We start from the raw sequence: 25,143 nt of genomic DNA, 5'->3' as shown, positions 1-25,143 counted from the left end.
GAATGAGTTCAATACATATTTGATTGAAAAGGGTCAGTGGTACAATTGGAAAGTTTTAGAGGGCTGAATGGTTTATTTCTATGCCTAATTATTCTGTCCTTGTCTTTCAAAAGAGGTGGCGATTTCGTGTTAGGTTAACACAGTTTAATATAACAGGTCCCACACTGAAATAAGGTCGCCCCTTTCACTTTAGTGTTGTATTATCTGTAGGATCCGCATCCTCAGGGAGCAGTGAAGACTCGGTTTTTGAAGATATTCAAGGCTGAGCTCGACGGATCTTTGCTGGACAGGAGAGTCAATATTTATTGGGAACAGACAGGAGACCAATGGTCAATCACAAAGGGATCAGCCATGAGCATTCTGACTGGTGGCGCCGAATGGACAACTGCTGCCCCTACCCCATTTGTTGTTCCCTCAATCCATCCTCGAGGCTGTTACAAAGACATGCTGCTCTCCCTACGCCATGTGTTGTTGTCGTAATCCACGATCGATGCTGTTGCAGAGACATACTGCTGCCCCTACCCCAGGTGTCGTTCCCTCAAGCCACCCTTCGATGCGGATACAGAAATATACTGCTGGCCCTACCCAATGTGTTGTTCCCTCAATCCAGTCTCGAAGCTGTTGCAGGTTACACTGCTGCCACTACCCTATGTAGTGTGCCCTCCATCCACACTCGAAGCTGTGACAAAGATAGGGTGCCACCTCATTCAGCCAGTCATTATCGTTACCATGAGACTGGAGGAGACCATTCTGCATATTTAACGAGTTACGGAGGAAAATAGAACTAATCATTTTAGCTCATTGAGGATATTTTACTGCACAGGACGCCATGTAAACATTTGAACTGTTACACAGGAAGCTGTTGCTAACAGGAAATAAAGATTAGCGATAAATGCTTATTTTCACATTACAAAGCTGGAACTGGTGGAGTGCCTCAGAGATCACTATGGGATCATCAACGATCAATATCCGTATCAACGATCTGGAGGAAGGGACTGGATATATCAAAGCCCAGTTAGCCTAAACACCAAGTTGGTCATCCAGTATGTCATCAAATGGAGGTCGTGTGTGATCAATGTGATATAGGCAAAGGGAGGTTAGTGAGCAAACCTTCACCAGATATAGCATAATGTGAGTTGTCTATTTTGGATGGAAGGATAAAACAATGGTAAACAATTTAAGTGGAGAGAGATTGCAGAACTCTGTGATACAGATGGTATTCATGATCCTGGTACATGAATCATATGTAGTTAGTCCGCACTTGCTGTAAGTGATTTGGAAGCTAAGTGGAATGATTGTGTTTCTGGCAAAGGATACCAGGTTTGATCAGGAATGTTTTACTGCATCTGTACCGGTAAAAGTGAGAAGTGCAGATGCTGGAGATCAGAGTCGAACAGTGTGAGGCTGGGAAAAGCACAGCCAATCAGGCAGCGTCCGAGGAGCAGGAAAATTGGTGTCATGGGTATAAGTCCTTCATCAGGAATATGCCGGAAACATCGAGTCTTCTGTTCGTTGGGTGTGCCTGACCTGTTGTGGTTTTCCAGCATCACATTTTTCGAGTCGACATCTGTACAGGGCGTTGCTAAGACCGCATTATGTGCGGTTTTGATCGGTTAACCTAAAAAACGTTTTAGAAGCTGATCAACAATGTTTTGTTCACACTTTCTTGGAATGAAGGGCTTTTGTTTTAAAACATTATCAGTTTTGGTCTTAGATGAGAATCCTTTTGGAGCATGCACGAATTTGAGAAAAATCAGCTGGATGCACATTTTCTCTTCTCAGGGAGACAAAAACTACGCAATAAATTTTAAGAATAAAATGTATTGATTTTAGCACAGATATTATGAAAACATCAAACGATTTTTAAAAATTAAGTGTATGCATACCAAAATATCATCAAATTATAAAGCAGGATTTTTCTCTTTTGTTATTGAAAGGTACTGTGTCTAACAACAGCAATGAAGGACTTGCATATCATCCATTATGATCCATTCCAGAGAATGTCCACGATGAGCACACACGGTCCAGTTTGGTGTTCAGTTGACATGATTGCATGTTTCAACACAGAGAGGGAGAACAATGCTCCCTGCCTGAGAAGCAGCAGCCGAATGATCCCTCTGTCTTCTTTTGTTCCACCTGACAACAGTAAATCTCTGACTCACCTCTACCTAATGAGACATGGATTATTCCTGATGAGAGATTCATTGGAATCTCTCTACCATATGAAGCAAAGGGAATTCAGCTAAATCCAACTATTCTGGGGAGAAATCACATCACAAGTAGCTTGTCTGAGCAGAATGGGCGGCACGCGGCTCAGTGGTTAGCGCCGCTACCTCCCAGCACCAGGGTGCTAGTTTTGATTCCAGCCTTGGGCGACTGTCTGTGTGGAGTTTGCATATTCTCCCCGTGTCTGCTTGGGTTTCCTCCAGGTGTTCTGGTTTCATCCCACTGGTCCAAAAATGTGCAGGACAGGTGAATTAGCCATGTTAAATTGCCCATATTGTTCGGTGCATTAGCCAGAGGGAAATGGGACTGGGTGGGTCGATCTTGGGAGGGTCGATATGGATTGTTGGGCTGAAGGGCCTGTTTCCACACTGTAGGGAATCTAATCTAATGACTTTAGAGGACCCAATAACATTTGGGACAGTCTATCGTCTATCCATTCGTAATGAGTTCAATTATTATGAAACTCTGGAAAGCTTTCATTTTTCTGTTTTGTCTTAAGATGTGTGTGTGTGTGTGTGTGTGTGTGTGTGTGTGTGTGTGTGTGTGTGTGTGTGTGTGTGTGTGTGTGTGTGTGTGTGTGTGTGTGTGTGTGTGTGTGTGTGTGTGTGTGTGTGTGTGTGTGTGTGTGTGTGTGTGTGTGTGTGTGTCTGTGTTTCACATTATTCTAGAAGATGAACCAGGCTGATATTTATATCATTAGCCATATCACTAAACTTTGAAATGTGTTGTAAATAGTGGAGCAGTGTCACTGCAAAAGGAAACACTGACCCTGCAACATTGATTGGAGCACGAATGACAAATTCTAAAAGGGCTGTTCAAGTGGGAGTTCCCTTCCCCAGAAGTTTGTGGTGCCTGGATGTTTACATTTATTCAAAGTTGTGTCTGTTAAATATTTGATAGACAAGTCAATGTAGGAAAATAGTGCACGTGCAGAAGAAGTACTGCTGAGACCACAATCAGATCAGCTACGATCTTAGTGCGTGGCAGAGCAAAGACAAAGTGCCGAATAGCCCTCTCCTACTCCTCAGTCCGATGCTCCAAATTCCAATCAGCCCCTCACAGCTCCTGCACAGTTGCAGACAGAGGTCAATTGCTCGAAATACCTGGTCCACAGGTATACAGGATCTCCTTCTGTCTCTCACAATTGTCACATAAAGTTTGGCGTGGGTTGAAAAATGTTAATTCAAAACCCAGGCTGATCTCAAAAGACGCCTCTGCTCTATTAATGGAGTGTCTCCTCTCTGCAAGTTGTGCTTCTTTTGTTGGTCATGGTGCAGACCCAGATTCATTGTGAATACCGTCCCCATACCTCACCCTGAGATGACTCAAGAAATGCTTTGCTCTCTCTAATTGCAACATCCAATAACGGAATGTTCAGGAAAATTACAACCATTAACTTCCTAATTATACAATATGAGAGCATAAGGAATAGGAACGGATGGTAATTCGGATGGTCAGGCCTGTCGTGCCATTGTATAATATTATGGATGATCCATTGTTGTTATCAACTCTGCTTTATTTCCCAATTCTTCACATCCCTTCATTCTATGGCAGGTCAAAAACCCACCTAGCTCCTCTGTAAATACTTTCAGTGATCTTGCTCCATGAACTCTCTTGACCAGATAATTTCTGACATTCAGTATCCTCTGTGAGAAGGTTACACTCCCCAACCATACACAATAACCTATCTGTATGTTCAAAAGAGGTGAACACAGAAGCTCATGTAAGAGTGACAGACCCTGATATCAAGGCAGGGGTTGACTCAGGATGGTATCAAGAAACGTTGACTAAATTAAATTTAATAGGAATCAGCCACAATCTCTCCACTGGAGGTCAGCCATCGCACAGAGGAAGATGCTCATGGTTGGTGGACATTAATCCTTTCCGTCCCGGGACATCCCTACAGGAGATCCTCAGGGTAGCTTCCTCCACACAATCATCTTCAGCTGCGTCATAAATGTCCTTCCTCATCATTACATCAGAAATGGGGATGATCACTGAAGATCACACAATGTTCAGAACATTTTCCCCCCTCAGCTCCTGAAGCAGTCTATGTCCATGTGCAGCAAGAACCGGACAGCATTCCAGTTCGTGCTGTTAAAATATGGTAACATTTATGTAACAGCAGGGCCAGACATTGCACATTTCCATAGTTAAAAGAGGAGCTCATTCAGCATCTCAACCTGGTCACATACGAATATGAGCTAGCATTCAGCCCATCAAACCTACTGAACAGGAAGAGTGGCAATACGTTCAATATTCCTGCCTGTTACACAGGAAGAGGAGGGGTCTGGACAGCACATCGAACTGTTAAATAGGCACAGGTGGAGCCCAAACAGTCTCCAGAAACTGTTCCAAGGGACCAGGAAGTGGCCATTCAGCCTCGCAAATGCTTAGACATGAACAGGAGGATGTCACTGATGCTCCAACATGACAAATCACAGGAGTAGATCATGATGTTCATCGTGGCTCCTTTGCCTGTGGAACAATTGCTACTTTAACGTGGTTTGCTGGCATTGAGGAGGGAAGCGAGTTATTTTCTTTCAAGTCTCAAGGAGACATCTTCCATCTCCGAAAAGGCAGACCCGGGTTCTCCGTGGGAGTCAGAAGCTGGTGGGAATAGTTAACTGTTTTAGATTGAAGGTATTGTAGCTGATATTGGGATTGTGAATAAAATGACGTTCAGTGCAGGATCACACACCAAATACACTGCATTAATATGTGGAGTTTTTATTCAAAGTCTGGATTTTCTGCTCTCTCATTGATATGGGGAATGGGGGTGGTTGGGGGGGAATGTTCTCAGAGGTACTAAAAGTATCTAGAATTTCGTAAAGTTAGTTAGAAAAAGAGGCCGTGGGATCCATCAACGTATCAGTATCTATTTAGAACAATATGTGTGATTATCATCCACCTGAAGTTCCAATACAATCCCATCTTATTCTCCCATAGTGCGACAGATTAATCTTCAATCACTCCTCGTGGTACCATCATCCCAGGGATTAGTTTGGTGCAATTCCTTTGAACTCTTTCTGTGGTAAGAAAATCATTCCTTATAAAGGAGAGAAAATTTGTAGACGATACCCCAAATACAGCCTCAACAAAACTCTCAGGGATGATCACATTAATTACTTTCCCTCACTTCGCCGTTTCCACTTCTTTCTAAAGGCGTAAAAAGCATCATTGTCTATATATTGCCACTGATGCCTAATTTGCATCTTCCTTATTCTGTATGCCAGTGTCAATAAAACCAGCACCAGGGGTGCCTATCGAGATGGACATCACTCTCGGGGACAGACTCAATGAGATGGAAAACACCTAAAATAAGGAATAGTCGCCTACCTGATGGAAATGAGCAGTAGCAATATGGGAAACAGGAAGTAGGAGGGAGTTATCTTTACTTTTCATCTTCTTCACGAGGCATATGAAGCCCTGGTCAGACCAGCATGGTATCCCTATCATGAACTGAGTGGCTGGTTCAGCTTTTCCACTGGACAATAAAAAGTAAACCACATTGCTGTGGGTTTGCAGTTACATGGAGACATGACCAAGGAAAGATAATCCATTGCCTTCTCGAAAGGACATGACGCAAGCAGGAGGGCTTCTGTATATTACAAATAATGATATTTTCTTTTAAATTCCATCAACCTGCTTCATGAGACATCAACAGATTATTATCTGTACCTCTACATGAAGAGTCAATGACTTGAGCACCACGCACAACCTTCCTGTCTGACAGATTCTGTGGAGAGGAACCCTCCAACCACAATAGATGAACTCGGATTTCACCATTTCCCTCATTTCCCCTCCCCCCAGCCTGTCTCAGTCAAATCCATCAAATTCAGCACCGCCTTCCTAACCTGCAATCTTCTTCCCGACCTCTCCGCCCCCACCCCAGTCTGACCTATCACCCTCACCTTGACCTCTTTCCACCTATCACATTTCTGACGCCCCTCCCCCAAGTCCCTCCTCCCTATCTTTTATCTTAGCCTGCTGGACCAACTTTCCTCATTCCTGAAGAAGGGCTAATGCCCGAAACGTCGATTCTCCTGTTCCCTAGATGCTGCCTGACCTGCTGCGCTTTTCCAGCAACACATTTCCATCTCTGATCTCCAGCATCTGCAGACCTCACTTTCTCCTCAAAGATTCTGTGGAGAGAACAAGTTAAACATCTCAAGTACAATTCTCTTGTCATGGACATGTGGTTTGAAGGGACTTGAAAGAGATGAATCCAGATTTCATAGCAGCACAAATAAAGAAGTTTATTCAGAAGTTGCACTGAGGCTGACGATTAGACTGGGACATCATAATTGTGGTACTGGGCAAGATTGGTGAGTCGGAAGAATATGGAAATGTAGATCTGTGCAGGGCTAGAAGGATTATGGAGATTTAGAACACTCTGGTTCCTTCTCGCATATCAGTGAGCAATTTATAAATAGTAATTTGCTTTGTAGAATTTATCAGGAAATGAATTTTTGATTGGAAGTGAAGACACTGATTGCCCCTTTTCCAAAATTTACCTAACTTGAGCAGAAACACAGTTCAGCCCGGTTTAATAGACAAAGAGAATGACTTACTAGGAACACCAACTATACCAGTACCTGTGATCCTATCTTCTCCCTCTCAAATTGCAGAATAAATTTAATCATATTATGATTACTGCTTCCTTCGTGTTCCTTCACTTTACGTTCTCTTAAATAGTCTGCCTCACTGCACAACACTAAACCCAGTATTGCCTGTTCCTGAGTGGGCTCCACCACAAGCTGCTCCAAAAAGCCCGATCGAAGATACGCCACAAATTATATTTCTTGCGAACCACTACCAACCTGATTTTCCCAGTCCCCCCGTGGATTGAAATCTCCCATGACTACTGTACTTTGCCTTTTGTATGCATCTTTTCTATCTCCTGGTGTATATTGTTCCGCAGCTCCTGACTAACTTTTGGAATCCTGAACATATCACCGTCTATCTTTCTTTATTCAACCTTTGGGGATACTTAATTCTACCCACACTGATTTTGTGCCATCTGACCCTACTTTATGTCATACAGTCAGAAAGTTGTATAATCAGAGAGATGTACAGCATGGAAGCAGATCCTTCAGTCTAACTCGTCCATGCCGACCAGGTTACCCAACCTAATCTAGTCCCATTTGCCAGCACTTGGCCTATATCCTTCGTACCCCTCCTATTTACAAACCCATCCAGATTCTTTTTAAATATTGTAATGGGACCAGGTCCACCACTTCCTCCCACAGTTGTTTCCAGACACACACCACCATGTGCATGAAAAAACTTGGTCTCTTGGTCCCTTTTAAATCTTTCTCTTCTCAACCTAAACCTATGCCCTCTAGTTCTCCCCCACCCCAGGGAAAATACTTTGTTTATTTATCCCATGCATGCCCCTTGTGATTTTCTAAACAGCTATAAGGTCACCTCTCAGCCTTTGACGCTCCAGGGCAAACAGTCCCAGCCTATTCAACTTCTCCCTGTAGCTCAAATAGTGCAATCCTTGTAAATCTTTTCTGAACACTTTCAAGTTTCATAACATTCTTCCGATAGCAAGGAGACTGGGATTCTTATGATTGATTTTTTTTTAAATTTAATCCCCCCACCAACCTATCTTTTAGTAGGATGCATACCCTTGAACATTGTCAATCCTGATTCCCTTTCAGCACGTCTCTGCCAATTTCAATCTGCGCTACAAGCTCATTTACCTGATTTCTAATGCGGTATGCATTCAGCTATAACACTCTCAGTCCTGTATTAACCGTGCCTCCTCTCAATTTCATTTGTCTGTCCAGTGTGCTTGAAGTTTGATTAGATTAGATTAGATTACTTACAGTGTGGAAACAGGCCCTTCGGCCCAACAAGTCCACACCGACCCGCCGAAGCGCAACCCACCCATACCCCTACATTTACCCCTTTAACCTAACACTACAGGCAATTTAGCATGGCCAATTCACCTGACCCGCACATCTTTGGACTGTGGGAGGAAACCGGAGCACCCGGAGGAAACCCACGCAGACACGGGGAGAATGTGCAAACTCCACACAGTCAGTCGCCTGAGTTGGGAATTGAACCCGGGTCTCTGGCGCTGTCAGGCAGCAGTGCTAACCACTGTGCCACCGTGCCGTCCAAATTGTTTACACTCTGTTCTATTTGTGCCTGTGCTGGAGATTTTAATAAACTTTCCTGCGTTCTCCACTCTTACCTCCTCTTTGCATTCGAGTTTTCTATTTTCCCCTATAACTGAAACCCCACCCAAACCTAAACATTTGTTGAACGATCTGACCGAAGCCCGAGTTATGTGATTTGTTAGGACTCTGGTACCATCATTGTTCAGATGAAGACCATAGCATCAGAACAGGCCCCTTTCTTCCCCAGGAATATAATATGCTTATGCATCACAAAATACAGGGTCAAAATGACTTGTCGTACATTCAAAACTATGGAAAGTACAAACAGATATGATTGTTAAAATACACTCGTGACCTTGAGCTATATAAATTGAAATGTGAATTACAAAACCATGGAAGTGCTGTGCAAACGTTACCAATCATTCTTCGTCCCACAGCTGAGATGCTGATTTCCCCTTTGTCAGTGACCCCCTTCACTGAGATTCTCTGGTCCAGTCCCACACACAGTATTTCGGGAGCTTATCAGTTGTTGCTGCTGTTCGCCCAGTCTATTGAAGTTAATCTACCTTCTCCCTGGAACCAAGCAATTGGTCTATTGGATTCCGTTTAACTGTCAGCAACCTAGCTCTGTGATGTTATTGGAGATAAAGGATCTGGGATGACAGCCAATATCAGGATAGTGCTCACAGTGTATGACACCAGACAAAGGCCTTCAGTCCAGGGGCATATCGAAATAAAATTTCCATATTCTGTGTATTTTCCTCATGGTGTCTCATGATCTAACCAGCTTCGCTCTCTTCTAACACCCGTTTCTCCCACACAGTCCACGCTTCCTATCCACGCTGTTGATCTCCCTTCACATTCTTTCTTTCTGTTTCACTCTCTTTCTCGCTGTCTTTCTCTCTCTCTTTCTGTATCTCCAATAACTCTGTCTGCTTTTGGGTAGTGCAGTTGGAGAGCGTGTGGATGTAGGATGGCCTAAATTGCCTCCATCTGTGCCATATTAATTCTGAAGGTCTCTCACCCACAATAAAGACTTTCAGTGTCTGGAGAAACAAGCTGGTCCTGCGAAGGACAGAGTACCCAATCACCATTATCTCTTCCTGTTTTCTGACATGCAGTGTCCTGTAAATATCTGATCAAACAAAATAGACTGACATTCGAGCAGTTGGGAGGATATTCACCAGATGATAGTGAAATCAGGATTTAATAAACATTTCCGCCATGCAAAATGTGGATTTGCCTGATAGCAGCTCCTCCCAATTAACAACCCCTCGCTTCTGCCTGATGCGGATTTGCCTTCCACCAATTTGTTAACTTCCACAAGGTCCTGACCTATTCCATGATCGTAGCTATCTCAAACCTGAGGGCATTGTGATCACTGTTTCCAAAATTATCTTCTACTGAATGGTCAGTCACCTGGACAGACTCATTTTCTAATACGAGGTCCAGTATGGCCCCTCCTGTAGTTGGACAAGCCCCATACCGCTGCAAGTAACTTTCTTGGATGCACTTAAGAAATTCTACCGCGTCTAAGCCTCTTTCTCTAAGGGATTCCCAATCAATATAGGGGATGTTAAAGTCATGCACTGTGGCAACTCTGTTTTTAATACCCGTTTGCATAATCGGCCGACATATTTGTTCCTCAATCTCTCGGTGGCTGTTGGAGGGACTACAGTACAATCCTAATACATGTATCCACCATATCTTGAGCTCTCCTCATTTTGCCTCAGTAGATGAGCCCGAAGTGCAGATGTAACAATCTCCCTGATTAGTAATGCAACTCCTCCGCCTCTTTTAGCTACCCCTTTATCTCATCTAAAACAACAAAACCCTGGAAAGTTGAGCAGCCAGTCTTGTCTCTTTCTCAACCAAGTCCCCAGAATGTTTGCAACATCGTAGTCTCATCGTAGTCCCATTCAGGGTCTAAATTCATCTGTTTACCCATAATAATACTTGCACTGAAATAAATACACTTCAGACAAACACATCACACACTGACCTGATATTTGGTTTGAGATTCCCTGAAGTATTTTCTACTGCTATTTTCCGGTGACAGGAGGTTACAAAAGACTACCAGTAAAGCAGAAAATATTGTAGACAGACAATTCCAGTATCCTCCTTTGTCACTTCAATCTGTACATTGCATTACACATGGTCCGATTTCGATAGAGTGCTGGATAATTATTTCACTTTAAACGACTGTCTCCAGCCACTCACTGCAAATTCAGCAAGTATTTCTGTACCCACTGGATTGATTGCTCTCTTGTCCCTCTCTCACGAAATCTCTGTAATATTTACATTAGAGTTATGTGTACTCATCCAATCTCGAGGTCCCTACAAATCAGATTCCTCGCATTAAACTAATAACCCTTACGCCTGCCAGTCCCATTGTGTTCAGTGCCCTCTGCGTCTTTGCTATTGATCTTAGATGCACTGGTGTTAGTCTCCAGTTCATCCTCAGTCACTGTATTGTGGACCTACTGCTCTGCTTCCCACTCCTCAGTGCCACACTATATTAAACACTCCTGAGTGACAATAGCAAACCTGCCTGCCAGGAGATTGCCGCCTGTACAGATCCATTCCGTACTTCTTGTGTAGGTCCTACCGACAAGGGGATCCAAATGATCCACATATCGGCGATTGCTGCCAGTTCAGGTCCATCCGTCCTTCTTGTGTATATCCTACTAACCCGGGAATCCCAATGATCCACATATCAGATATTGCTGCTAGTTCAGGTCCACCCCGCCCTCCTTGGGTATATCCTACCGAGTCGGGAATCCCCATGATCAACATTGACAGTCCTGAAGGTTTTGCTACCTACCTGGTACTTGGATTTGGGATATGTCATCTGGGGTGCAGAAGAAGTTGGAGTGGAAGGGGAATGAGTCAGTGGCCAGGGTCTGTAATGGTACTAACGGCTGGATAAGCAAATGACAATGATAAGAGGGACGGTAAGTACAGAACTGCACTGTTATTCAGAATGCAAGTAGTAGAAGGAATAATGTAAATAAGCTTGTGACTCATATACAAATTGGCAGGGATGACGTGGAGGGCATCACAGTGACGCCATTGCAAGAGGATCAGGATTGGGAGCTGAATATTCAAGGGTATTCATCCTGTCGAAATGATAGGAAGGTGGGCAGAGAGACAGATTTGTTTCATTAGTAAGAAATCGAATTTAATAAATTAGAAGAAATGAACTAAGATCAGGTGGTGTAGAAACTGTGACGGTAGAATTGGGGAATCAAAAAGGTGAAAATATGCAGTTGGGGGTATGTACAGGCTGCCAAACTGTAGTCAGGAGCTGGGGTGCAAGATACACCAGGAGATAGAAAGATCTGTAGGAAAGGCAACGTTACAGTGATAACGTGAGATTTCATTATGCAGGTGGAATGGGGTTTCGGTTTGATCGTGGTTTGCAGGAAAAGGAATTTGTGGACTGTCTATGAGATGACTTTTTGTAGCAACTTGTGCACGAAGACTAGATGAGGGGAGCTTTGGAAAAAGGAAATCATAGGAGGCAGTGATCATAATATGATTGAATTTACTCCGCAATTTCAGATGGAGAAGTTAGAATCAGAGGTAATGGTATTACAGCTGACTAAAGGCAATTGCAGAGGCATGAGAGAGGAGCTGGGTAGAATTAACTGGGATACAGGCCCAGAAGGAAGGAACGTGGAACAGCAACGAGATTTTTGGAGTAATTCAGGATGCACCAGAGATTTATCTTGAGGAAAAAGCGACATGGTAGAGAGAGGATGAGGCAACTATAGCTGACTAGGGAAGTCAGGGACAGCATCGAAGCAAATGAGAACACATATAATGTGGCGAGTGGCTGTGGGAAACCAGAGGATTGGGAAGCTTACAAAGACAAAACGGAGAGCAAACAAAATAAAATAAGGAGGGAGATTATTAAATATGGGGGTAAGCTAGCCACTAATATAAAGGAATTCTGTAAAAGCTTCTTTCAATATATAAAATACAAAAGAGAGGCAAAAGTAGACATTTCCGGAAAAGTCAACATTAGAAACATCACTGTAGAACCTCCAAAGTCTTCCTTACTATCATGTAATGTGTAGTGCCAAAATTGGGACAACTGCCTTACAGATTATTCAAGCAACAGCCTGACATAGTCATACTCACGGAATCATACCTGACAGAAATAACCCAGACACCAGCATCAACATCCCTGGATATGTCCTGCCCCAAAGGCAGGACCGATTCAGCAAAGGGGGCAGCTCAGTGAGATGCAGTCGGTAGGTAGTTGCTCTTTGAGAGTCCCCAAAATTGACTCCAGACCCAATGAAGTCCCATGGCGTCTGATTAAACATGGACAAAGATGTCTCTTACTGATTACCACGTAACGTCGTTCCTCTTATGAATCAGTACTCCTCTATGTTAAACAACACTTGGAGAAAGCACTGACTGTGGCAAGAGCACAAAATGTATTCTGGTTGGCAGATTTCAAAATCGACCATCATGAATGGTTCGGCATCAGTACTACTTATCAGGCTTGTCGGGTCCAAAAAGGATATAGCTACTAGATTGGGTCTGCAGTAGGTGGTGAGGGAAAGAACAAGAGGGAAAAAATCATATATGACATAATCCTCACCAATCTACCAACAGCGGATATATCTGTCCATGGCAGTATTGGTAAAAGTCTCACGGTGACATTCAAAATAAACTATTTTGTGTTGTGTGGCACTATCACCATGCTAAATGGCACAGACTTCGAAGAGATCTAGCAACTCAAGACTGAGCGTCCATAAGACACAGTGGACCATCAGTAGAACCAAAACTGTACTCAAGCACTAACTGTAAAGTCACGGCCCAAAATATCCCCAGCTCAACCATTATCATCAAGCCAGAGGATGAACTCTTGTTCAATGGAGGGTGCAGGAGGGCATGCCAGGAGCAGAACCAGGAATATTCAAAGATAAAATGTTAATCTGCTGAAGCTTTCAAACAGAAATACTTGTGTGCCAAATAACATAAACAGCAAGGGACAGACAGAACTGAGGTATCCCACAACGAATTCATCAGATTTAAGCTCTGCAGTCCTCCTAATCCGATCGTGGATCGTGTTGGACGATTAAACAACTCACTGGAGTAGGATCTCCACAGTATTCCCATCCTCAATGATGGAAGAGCCCAACCCATCAGTGCAAAAGATAAAGCTGAAACTTTCGCAGAAATCTTCAGTTTCGAGTGAATGGTCCATTTCGGGATCTTCCCGTGGTCCCCATCATTACAGATAGCAGTCTTCAGCAAATTCGATTGACTGATGTCAAGAAACGATTGAAGGTACTGGATACTGCAAAGGCTATAACCCCTGATAACATGCCGGCGATAGTCCTGAAGACTTGTACTCCAGAACTTCCCGCTTCCCTAGGCAAGCTGTTCCAGTACAGTTACAAACCGACAACGGGAAGAAAAACTGTTCAAATATGTTTTGTACATAACACGCAGGACAAATTCAACCCGCCCAAATACGGCCTCATCAATGTACTCTCCATCATCAGTAAAGTGGTGGAATTGTCAATCGTGTTATCAAGCAGCACCTGCTCAGCAATAACCTGCTTAGTGACGCCCCTTTTGGGTTTTGCCAGAGATACTCAGCTCCTGACCTAATCATAGCCTTGGTTCAAACATAGAAGAATGAACTGAATTCCAGCCGTTGACATCAAGGCTGCATTCTTTCAAATGTGACATCAAGGAACCCCAGCAAAAAGGGTATTGCGGACCAACACTTGTTATTGGAGTCATAACTGACAGATAGGAAAATGGTCATTGATGTTGGAGGTCAGTCATCTCAGTCATCTCAGTTCCAGAAAATCTCTGCAGTAGTCCCTCAGGATAATGTGGATGCAGGTTTGCTCCGTGAACTGGAATGTTCATTTACAGACGTTTCATCACCATACTACGTAACATCTTCAGTGGCCCTCCGGATGAAACCTTGGTCCAAACATCTTCAGAGGCTTCATCAATGGCCTTCTCTCCATCATAAGGTCATAATGGGCATATTCGATGATGACTGCACAATGTCCAACACCATTCGCAAATGTTCAGGTACTGAAGCAGTTCATGCCTAAAGGCAACAAGATCTGGACAATCTCCAGACATGAGCTGTCAAGTGGCAAATATCATTCGCATCACACAAATGTCAGACAATGACCATCACCAGTAAGAAACAATATAAACACTTGGTATTCAGCACATATTTGTCACTACACTCCCCACTCCACACCCCCTATCAATACACTTGGGGGTACCGTTGACCAGAACTTCAACTGGACTCCCCACGTAAATATAAGAGCCGATCAGAGGCTAGGAATACTGCGCAAGTAACCCACCTCCTGTCTTCCCAAAGCATGTTCGCCATCTACAAGGCACAAGTCAGGAGTGAGATGGAATACTCCCCACTTGCCTGAATGAGTGCAGCCACAACGACACTAAAGAAGCTTGACACCATCCAGGACAAAGCAGCCCATTTGATTGGTACCACATCCATAAGCATTCATTCCCTTCACGACCAACGCTTAGTTGCAGCAGTGTGTCCTGTCTACAAGATGCACTGCAGAAAATCTTCAAAGGTCCTCAGACAGTACTTTCCAAACCTACAAGCACTTCCACCTAGAATGACAAGAACAGCAGGCTTTTGCGAACACCACCACATTCAAACTCCCCTCCAAACCAGTCAATATCCTGAGTTGGAAATATATCACAATTCCTTCACTGTTGCTGGGTCAAAACCCTGTAATTCTCTCCCTCATAACATTGTGGGTCAATGCACAGCAGGTGAACTGCAGCAGTACAAGAAGGCAGCTCAGCACCACCTTCTCAAGGCGGCAGCGAGGGATAGGCAAGAAATCGTGGGCCAATCCAGCGATTCCCATAATCAAAAAATAAGTTTAAGAAGTTCCAGTTGAACAACTCGATGGGACAAGTTTTTTGATTTGAACATGAACAGGAAAGCAGTGTTTCTGATGATGAACTTTTTAGACCTTTATGTTATTAGAAGGGTGTTCAGTGTTCCATGACATATTGTTGCCGAGTGCTGTGAGAAATTGCACCTAATTTGTTAAATTCAACAATATTAGCGCAACTGGATCGATCCTTCAAAAATACCAGACTGAAAATGACAATCATCATCGAGACAATGTACTCCCGCCAGATGAGACTCACAGATGGCATCTTATGTTCAACATATTACTGCGCTATTGGTTAATCCTGCCACCGTCCGTATTACAGGGGTTACCATTGACCAGAAGGTGAAGTCAAATCAACGTACAGATACAACGGTTACAAGAGCAGGTCTGAGATTTACAATTCTGCACTGAATAATAGACTGTATGACAATACGGTCATGAGATATAACGATACATTTAGGCCATTCAGCCTATCTCTTCACTCTGAAACTGTGCCATTTTGTCATGGTGTTTAAGATGCGTGGAAATATCTTCTATATTCTAACTGTACCAATCGTTGCAGTAACCCATCACTTTCAATCAGAAGCGCCCCCACCCATTCTTCTAAATTCCATTCAGTACAGGCATAGAACCCTCAACTGCCGCTCATATGACAAGCCATCATTCCCAGGATAGATCATGTCCAACACCTGAAGATCCCGACACATAACCCATTATATTCTCAGCAGTCTGTCTTCGCTCTTTCATTCTCACTCTCTTGAAATGAATGTTAACATTGCATTTTCTTTCCTAACCACCAACTGAACCTGCACATTAACCATCAGAAAGGGCGAGTACTCTAAATTCCTTCTGTACTTCAGATTTCATGAAGCCTTTTAGAACATCGTGTCTCCCTGTATTCCGCCTACTGAAGTGCATAATCTCACACGTCCCCCTATTGTGCTCCATCAGCCGTGTGTTTTCCCAGTGTCCTAAACTTTCAAAGCTTTTCTGCAGCCTCCCCACTTCCTCAATATCACCTACCCATCCAATCGTCATTGTATCATCTGCAAACCTAGTAAAACTGCCGTCAGGTCAGATGGTTTCATGTAAATGGCACTTTCTAACTACCTAAGGACTGTCCACCATTGAAAAGACCAAACGCTCAAGATGCTTGATTCCATTCAGGTTTAAGCAGTGGCTTGACTGGAATTACACCTGCAAAGTCTTCACTCCTTGCACCAGTGGCACTAGCACTCTGCCCACCATTTTATTATTAATTTACCCCATTATGGTGACACAGATCTTGATGGTGCACGATCCCATTCTATTAATGGCAATCTGTCTCAATGATGACCAACCAATGTTATTGTGTGGAAGACGACAGAGGGTGGTGGGGGGAAGGGATGTCAATCATAAATGATTGTGTGACTGTCTCTGAGGGCTGATACCAGCCGCAAAAGCCCCAGATGTACCTGTGTCTGTTGTCACCGCTGCAAACATTGTCAGTCTTTCAGTGAGTCAGATCAGAGAAAGTGATGGGCCTGGAGAGTGTTGCCGACTGAGCACTCAGATCCTATTTGTACCAACTAGCAAAGGTATTCAGACACAACTTCAGCCTCTCCGTCCTGAAGCCGAAGTCCCAATCTTATTCAAGTAGGCCATCATCATCCTCGTAAGTGAGAAAGCACATGGAACGTGCCCTTATAGATTACCACCCAGTGGCTCTGAACTCAATAATCACGAAGTGCTTTGAGAGGCTGGTTATGACCCACACCAACTCCAGTCTCCCAGCCTGACTTGCTGCCCTATATTTTGCCAACTGATGCAACAGGTTCACAACGGATACCATATCCGAGCCCTTCACGCATCCCTGGAACATCTGGGCAACAAGGGCACCTACACCAGTCTCCTGGTCGTTGACTAAAGCTCCACCTTCATAATCATTATGTCTGACAGACTAATCACAAAACTCCGCGAACTTAGTCTCGGTTCGACCCTCTGGAACTGGATCCTCAGGTTTCTGACCCACAGACCGCAATCGTGAAGATCGGTAAAAATCATGTACTCCATAATAACACTCAACACTCAAGCTGCTGAAGGATGTGTTCTCAACACCCGAAAATACTCACTGTACACCCACGGCTGTACCCGCAGCACCTTACTCTCCTCCCTATACGCCCATGGCTGTTCCCTCAGCACCTTACCGTACTCCCTGTACACCCACGCCTTTGCCCTCCGGCCCCTACTGTATTCACTGTACACCCACAGCTGTGTTCTCAGCACCGTACTGTACTCCAGGTACACACACGGCTGTGCCCTCAGCCCCTTACTGTACTCAAGATACACTCATGGCTGTGTCCTCAGCCCCCCACTGTCCTCCCAGTACACCCAAAACTATGACCTCAGCCCCTTGGTGTACTCACCATGCATCCATGGCTGTTCCCTCAGCCAACCTCTGTGCTCCCTGTGCACCCACGGTTTTTTCCGCAGCCCCGGGCTGTCCTCCATGCACACCCACGGCTATGCCCTAAGCCGGAAAATGTGTTACTCGAAAAGCACAACAGGGCAGGCAGCATCAAAGGAGCAGGAGGATAGACGTTTCGGGCATAAGCACTTCTTCATGAATGAGGAAGGTGTGCCAAACAGGCTAGGATAAAAGATAGGGAGGAGGGACTTGGGGAGGGGCATTGCGAGTGCGATAGATGGAAGGAGGTTAAGGTGAGGGTGATAGGGCGGAGAGGTCGGGAAGAAGGTTGCAGGTCAAGAAGGCGATTATGAGTCTGAGGGTTGGGACTGAGATAAGGTGGGGGGAGGGGAAATGAGGAAGCTGGATAAATCTGCATTCATCCCTTGTGGTTGGAGGGTTCCGAGGCGGGATAATCCAGTCGATTATAGACTAGTGAGACTGATGACAGGGCTGGGGAACCTGCTAGAGAAGATACTGAGGGTTCAGAGCTATTCTCACTTGGACGAAAGTAGTCTTATCAGTGATAGGCAACATGATTTTGAGCAGGGAAGGTCATGTCTTACCAACTCAATAGAATTATTTGTGGAAGTGACAAAGTTGATTGATGAGGGAGAGACTGTAGATGTCATGTACATGGACTTCAGGAAGGCGTTTGGTATGTTTCCCCATCGTCGGGTTATGGAGAAAGTGAAGTCACATGGTGCGCTAGCTACGTGGATAAAGAACTGGCTGGGCAACAGGAGGCAGAGAATAGTAGGGGGAGAGAGTTTATCAAAGTGGGGAACTGTGACCAGTGGTTCAAATTAAGATGTTTCTGGAAAGATACATGAATGATCAGGGAGCAAAGGGGTACAGACCCTTAGAAAATAGGCGACAGGTTTAGATAGAAGGTTTGGATCGGCGCAGGCTTGGACCACAGAATGGTCTGTTTCTGTGCCGGAATGTTCTTTGTTCTAACATTATCAAAGACACATCACATCCCAGTAATGGTCTCCCACAACCTCTTCCATCGGGCTATAAGATATGGAAGCTTGAAAACACAGAGCATCTGGTTCAGGACTGTTCCTGACTGTTATTAGACTGATGAATGGAATCTCTAATCTCAGATAATGCTGATCTTGTTCATGTTGATCTCGCAACGTGCACGCCCTGTGCAGCGTAACCTACATGCCCCTCAGACATGTTTTACAGCCATTTTTCTGTACATCCTTGCTGACTATGATTTGCCTGCACATCTTGGTACAGGTCAAAGTAAATCCAGATCTCCCTCCTCCCAGCTCCCTCCAGTGCTCACTCTGAGCTCTCTCGGTCCTCACCCCGAGCTCCTCCCATTCCCCATGCCTGGCTCACTGTGACCCCATCCCCAGCTCCCTGTGTGCTTTGCATCTCACTATTTCTCTCACACTGCCTGTTTCCCTGTGTTTTTCTTTTCTCTGTCTTCTGTTCCTTTCCCTGAACTTACTATCTTCCCTTCTCCCTGTCTATGTGATTGTTTGTTTCTTGTTTTGTTTCCTTTCTCTGATTTACTGACTGTCCTTTTCTTTCCCTCGCTGTGCTCTCTCTCTCCTTATTCGTGTCTGTCTATTTCTCCCTTTTTGTGATGGTGATGGCTTCTTTATTCTTTTGAAAGATATGATAGGTCTTTGGTTGGATGTTGGCAGTACAATAAACTCAATTGTGTTTTGGTATTCTGGACATAATTTAAATTTATTGGTTAAATTTCAATTGTTGTCAAAACAGAGACCTGAATTTGGATTTCCATTTAACAGTCAATTGTTACATCTAAATATTTGGAACTGCCTTCTCCCATTGCTCTGTATACTGGTAACTGAAAGCATTCTATTCACGTGCATAATAGTGTGGCGGTAACAGCTCTTCCCACGACCATAAGAAACTACAGGTGGTTGTGTGCACAGCCCAGACTATCATGGAAGACATCCTTCCCACCATTTATACTTCTCAATGTCAGCGAAAAGCTGGCAACATCAAATATCTCTCCAAAACCGATGATGATCTCCTACAACCTCTTCCAAAAGGGAGGAGATACAGAGGCTTGAAAATATGGACCAGCATGCTCAGGAACGCCTTCTTCCCTACCGTAATTAGACTGACAAATTGAAATCTCTAACTTTCCAAATAATATTAATCTTGCTAACGTCGATCTTGCTTTCACAGCTCCTGTGCAACTGTCACCTTGTATGCCTCACTCTGTCTAAGTGCCCTGTGAGGCTCAAGGTCTTCTCAAGGGCAATCAAAAAAGTGAACTAATGCTTGCCTAGCCAGCGATACCTATATCCCATTGATATATATATATATATATATATATATATATATATATATATATATATATGACAAGATGACGACACTCAGGGAAGAAAGACAGTTGGGATCAAATCGCTTGAAACATGATCTTAGATACATACAGGTGTCCCTCAGTATCTGAAAGTAGAGTGTTCCTACAAAACCTTTCGTAAGCTGATATGGTGTAAAGTAAAGTATCATTAATTTAGGTGGGAAAAAAATCACTTCCTTGGTAAAAGTGAAAATCCTCTTCGGATTTCTTTTTGTTCAGCGAAAATAGGACCTCATGGAGGTTTTTCGGAAAGGGAATTGGCAAAAAACGCATTTTTGAAAAGCAGGGGATACATGTACCAACATGGGCATGATATTCAGGAAGATGGGATAAGTTAAAAATAAATGAGGTGAATCGCACATTTTATTTCCATCCCAGCTGATCATCATTCCCTTTGTTTGCTCTTTTTCTTCTATCTATATCTAAGTCGATTCAACTCACTCCTCCTCCTCTTCAAAGCAGACTTCCCTGTCACCAGCATTATTCACACTATTTTCCAGCTCCGTTCAGTTTAGAAGAGCTCCCAGCACTTTTTGTTGTTTTCTTGGCATTTTTTATACAATTTCAGAACTCCGGCATCTTTCTTTATTTTTTTAACCTTCAAATTTGTTATTCCATGGGAAGTCAGCATCTCTTCCAAGGGTAGCATTTGGTAATCGTCACTAATTGCCCTGACTGTGAGGCCACTCCACAAGCCAATATAAAGTCAAGCACATTGATATGGGTCTGAAGTCACACTTAACCCAGACCGGGTAGTAGCATTAGATTTCATTCTGAAGGTCATCAGTGAAACAGCAAGATTTTCAGACAAAATGTGGGTTTTATGGTTGTTTTTCGTGAAATTCACTTTTATTCCAATTCTTATCATTTTTATTTAAGTTCTGCCATCAGCTGTGGTACGACTTGAAACAAATCACTTGAAACAATGTCTTTCGTTTAATAAGCTTTGTTCCTGAATTACATCCAGTGACATTCCTACTCTGAAACATTGTTCTAATCATGAAGTAACGTCCGAGACAAGAACAATTTTATGATTGAAATACTTGTAACTGGAAAAGTGGCCAGAAGAGAGCTTGAAACATAAAGTCTGAATTTTACCAACGTGCAGACAATGGATTGTTCAGCCACAGCACTGACACAGATCGGGGATCGGTGATATTACGAGCTGATAGTGGGCAGGGTTGGTGACAGAGAGAAGACGAGACATAAATCAGTTCAGGGCAAAAATGGATCGCGAGGTTGTACATAGTTTTGTTCTCAGATGTCTGTAAGGGAGTGGTCTGCAATTCAGATGAATGGAGACTGCAATTTGAATTGAAGATAATAGTTTCTTTCTTTGACAAATATAGATCACAGAAATTGCAATGAAGTTCAAAATTGTTTATGGGATTAATGAATGGACAGAGGCAGAGAACACCGACAATAGCGAGAATAGGTTAGTAACACACCCTCAACCCCGCCCAGAATAATAATCAGTACCGCTAATATCCGATTTGGTAGAAAGTCCCAATAGAGGGAAATGTTGAAAAGATCCAAGGAAAGCGTCCTCTCCATTGGTGTAATTATCCAGTCTATTATTCTCAGATTCAGATCTCTCCTCTTCACTTCTGTACAGCTGCTGATCTCTGTTACTGTTGGAGCTTATGCATCTGCTCCTATACTGGGATAGCGTACTGAGTGAAGCCCTTCACCAGTCGGAGAGGGAAACCCTCCAGTGACACAGTTACAATGCATGGAGACTGACATCAATCACAGTCATTGAGCAAACAGTTCTAGCTTTCAATACAGCACATTCAGTTCACAATATAACTGGACTGGTCTGGACTGGATGCTGACATCGCTGGCTGTTGGTCACATCTCCCATCACCAATTCCTCTAGTGAAGTCAGTTGTGAGGGCGAATTATTGATGTTTTCTTACGGCAGGCTAGATGACTCTGCTCTGTTGTACGTTTGCAATGCTGTAACCATCTTTCCCCAAATCTCCAGCCCCTCCAAAAAAAGAAACACAATCTGGATGTTTTTATTGTGCGGCTCTCTCCTCCACGGGAACAAACGCAAGCGAACAGACTGTCACTGGGCGCAGTTGCCCCGAACATAGACAGGAAGTGTGGTGTTCTCTGAATCGTACAAGCCTGGTTGACTCATTTTGGTCAAGGCATTGCTCTAGAGAAATGAACAAAATTTTTTGGATCTCTGCTCGGATGTTGCCAGATCTACTGAGTTTCGCTCCAGCTCTTTTGATTTCTTTTTTCTTTCTGATCTGTGACAAAGTGTCTGATCTGAATGATAGCAGCAAAGCTGTTATCTCAGATGAATCTCGAATAATTTGTTATGGACATTAAATGAGAAATTACAAAGTTCCTCTGTTTGACAGGGCTCTAAATATCGATGACGTATTGCATTGTGAGACCTTGCGATGAAAATGCTGAAACAAAACAGAAGTTGCTGTAATCGCTCAGCAGGTCTGGCAGCGTCTGTGCAGAGACATCAGAGTTAACGTTTCAGGTCCAGTGTCCCTTCCTCAGAACTGATAGTAATGCGGAAAATGTTGGTTTATATGCAGAAGGGACGGGATAGCTCTTAATGGAGACTGTTAGTAGCTAACAATAGGGTGTGAGTAATTGAAGCCTATGTGAGAACTGGGCTTGGTGTATGGGTAGGGGTCTAGGACATTGGGAAGTTCAAGCCCGAAAATTATCGAACTCGATTTTGAATCTAAAGGGCTGTAGGGTCCGGACATGGAAAATGAGGTATTCTTCTTCCTGCTTGCTGAACTTGCTTGGAACACTGCAGCAAGCCTGACACAGAGATATTGGTCAGGGAAAAGGATGGGCTGTTAAACTGGCAGGCAACTGAAAGCTCACAGTCATTTGCAGCTGTACAACGTGGATGTTCTGTGAAGCGGTCACCCAGTCCACTCTTCATTTTCACAATGTAGAGGTGGCCATATTGTAAGCAGCGCATGCAGTAGACTGGATTGTGGTAAGATGCTGCTTCACCTGGAAGGTATATTTGGGCCCTTTGATACTGATGAGGAGGGAGGTAAATGGGAATATGTCACACCTCCGGCAGGGGAAAGTGAAGTGGACCTGTGGTGGGAGTAAATAAAGAGTAGACCAGTGTGTCCTGGAGGGAATGATCCCTCTAGAAAATGGACAATGGAGGAGAGGTGAATATGTGCAGGTGGTGACATCTCGCTGGAGGTGGGGGAAATGTGGGCTGATGATCCTCTGTATGTGAATGCCGCTGGGATAGTAGGACAATGGAAATCCTGTTGCGAGAGGGAAGGGGAGGGGTAGTTTAGAAGTGCAGGAGATGGGTCAGACTTGGTTGAGGACCCTATTGACAACAATGATGGGGAATCCCTTGATTGAGGAACAAGGTGGACATTTCAAAGGCTCCTTGTTGCATTTTGTATCATCAGAAGCAATGCGATGGAGATGGAGGAACTGGGGGAATGGAATTGAGTCTATGCAGGAAACCAGGTGTGAGGATGACTACTCTAGGAAGCTGTGGGAGTCGGTGGATTAATAGTGGATATCAGTGGCTTGTCTATCCCCAGAAATGGAAGCAGAAATGTTGAGGAAAGGAAGTAAGGAGCCAGAGATCGACTAGGTGAAAGTGATGGAGAGTTTCAAATTCCAAGCGAAATCAGTGAACTTTTCCAATTCCGGACAAGAAAGAGATGCAGCAGCGATGATATGATCTATGTATCGGACAAAGATTTGTGGATGGATGCTGGAGTAGAACTGGAACAGGGAATGGTCGACGTCCCCCAAGAAGAAACAGGCATGACTGGGGCCCAAGTGTGTATCCATGCACTTCCTCTGTGTGGCAGGAGCAGGCTGAAGCAATGGGTCTGCTCGGGCAGTTCTGTTTGTGAATTATTGAGAGGAGATAGAAGCGAGCTCTGCTATCAGAGGACCATCAGCTCGAGGGCAGTTAGGGGGGGGTGGGGCGAGTGGGGAAGAAATCTCCAGATGAAATGTGGTCAGTTATCGTAGTTGATACAACGGCCTGATGTGCCACGGTAGGGTCATGGTCCATGGGGAGATTAGAGCAGTTACCTGAGATTGGGCGTTCAACCTTTGCAATGTCGAGGTCAGTTCACCAGACTATAGCAGCACCACCCTTGTCAGCACAGGCTGAATAACACAGTCAGGGTTGGACCTAAGCACATGGAGTGTAGGCTATTCGGAAATTGATAGTATGGATTTGGTGAGGGGAGTGCAGAGAAATTAACACAACCAATGTCATGTTGAGATTTCTCAATGAACCGATTTATTTCAGGTAAAGGCCAGAGGGAGGGGTCCAGGTGGAGGGAGAGTGTTGTAGCTGGGTAACGGGGTATATGGGACAAGGAGAGGAACCTTGCCGAAAGAAATGGGCACTGAGTCGAAGACAGCGGAAGAGCTCAACTAAATGTCATGTCTAAAATTCATTAAAGTCGGGGCACAGAGAGGTGAAGTTCAGATATTTGATTAGTACAGAACATTCAGCATCAGAGAGTGGAAGTTATGGAGGGATGGTGAATAAACGACAGGAGGTGGCGTTGGGGGAGGGCCTGGAGTCAGTGGGCAGGTATGGGAGAGGAGGATGGTTTCAGAGGGTCAAGGGCATCTCTACCTTGTTGCAAATTGTGTGCCCAGTGCATCTGTTTAGCACAACGAATGAGCCTGTGAATAAATTAGAATTGTGGAGTGATGCAGCCTTGAGACAATATAATGCGATTCTGCTGGACAGAGAAAACGTTGATCTCAGTGGTACTGATATCGCATGATCAGACCTCAGAAAGTTGCTGATTGAAAATAATTGGAAAGGTAATCTTATTGTAACGTCCTGATTTCACTGGAGTGACACTCAAGCAGCAAGTTTTATTTTTCAGAGACTTTAGACCAAACTGTGAAAACATAATATGTCTTGAAATAAATTTAACAAGAAAATGTTATCTATGGTTTTGGAAGGCAATAGCAAGGGCAGAGTTTATTTGTCATTCCCAATAGCTCTGGGGAAAGTGTCATTGTTCAGTGAGGAAATTACCAGCGCAG

Source organism: Chiloscyllium plagiosum, unplaced genomic scaffold, assembly GCF_037043375.1.
Source record: "Chiloscyllium plagiosum isolate Xiang-an unplaced genomic scaffold, Cpla_swu_hap1 HiC_scaffold_45, whole genome shotgun sequence".
Lineage (NCBI taxonomy): Eukaryota > Metazoa > Chordata > Chondrichthyes > Orectolobiformes > Hemiscylliidae > Chiloscyllium > Chiloscyllium plagiosum.
Note: the sequence above shows the minus strand (reverse complement) of the source record.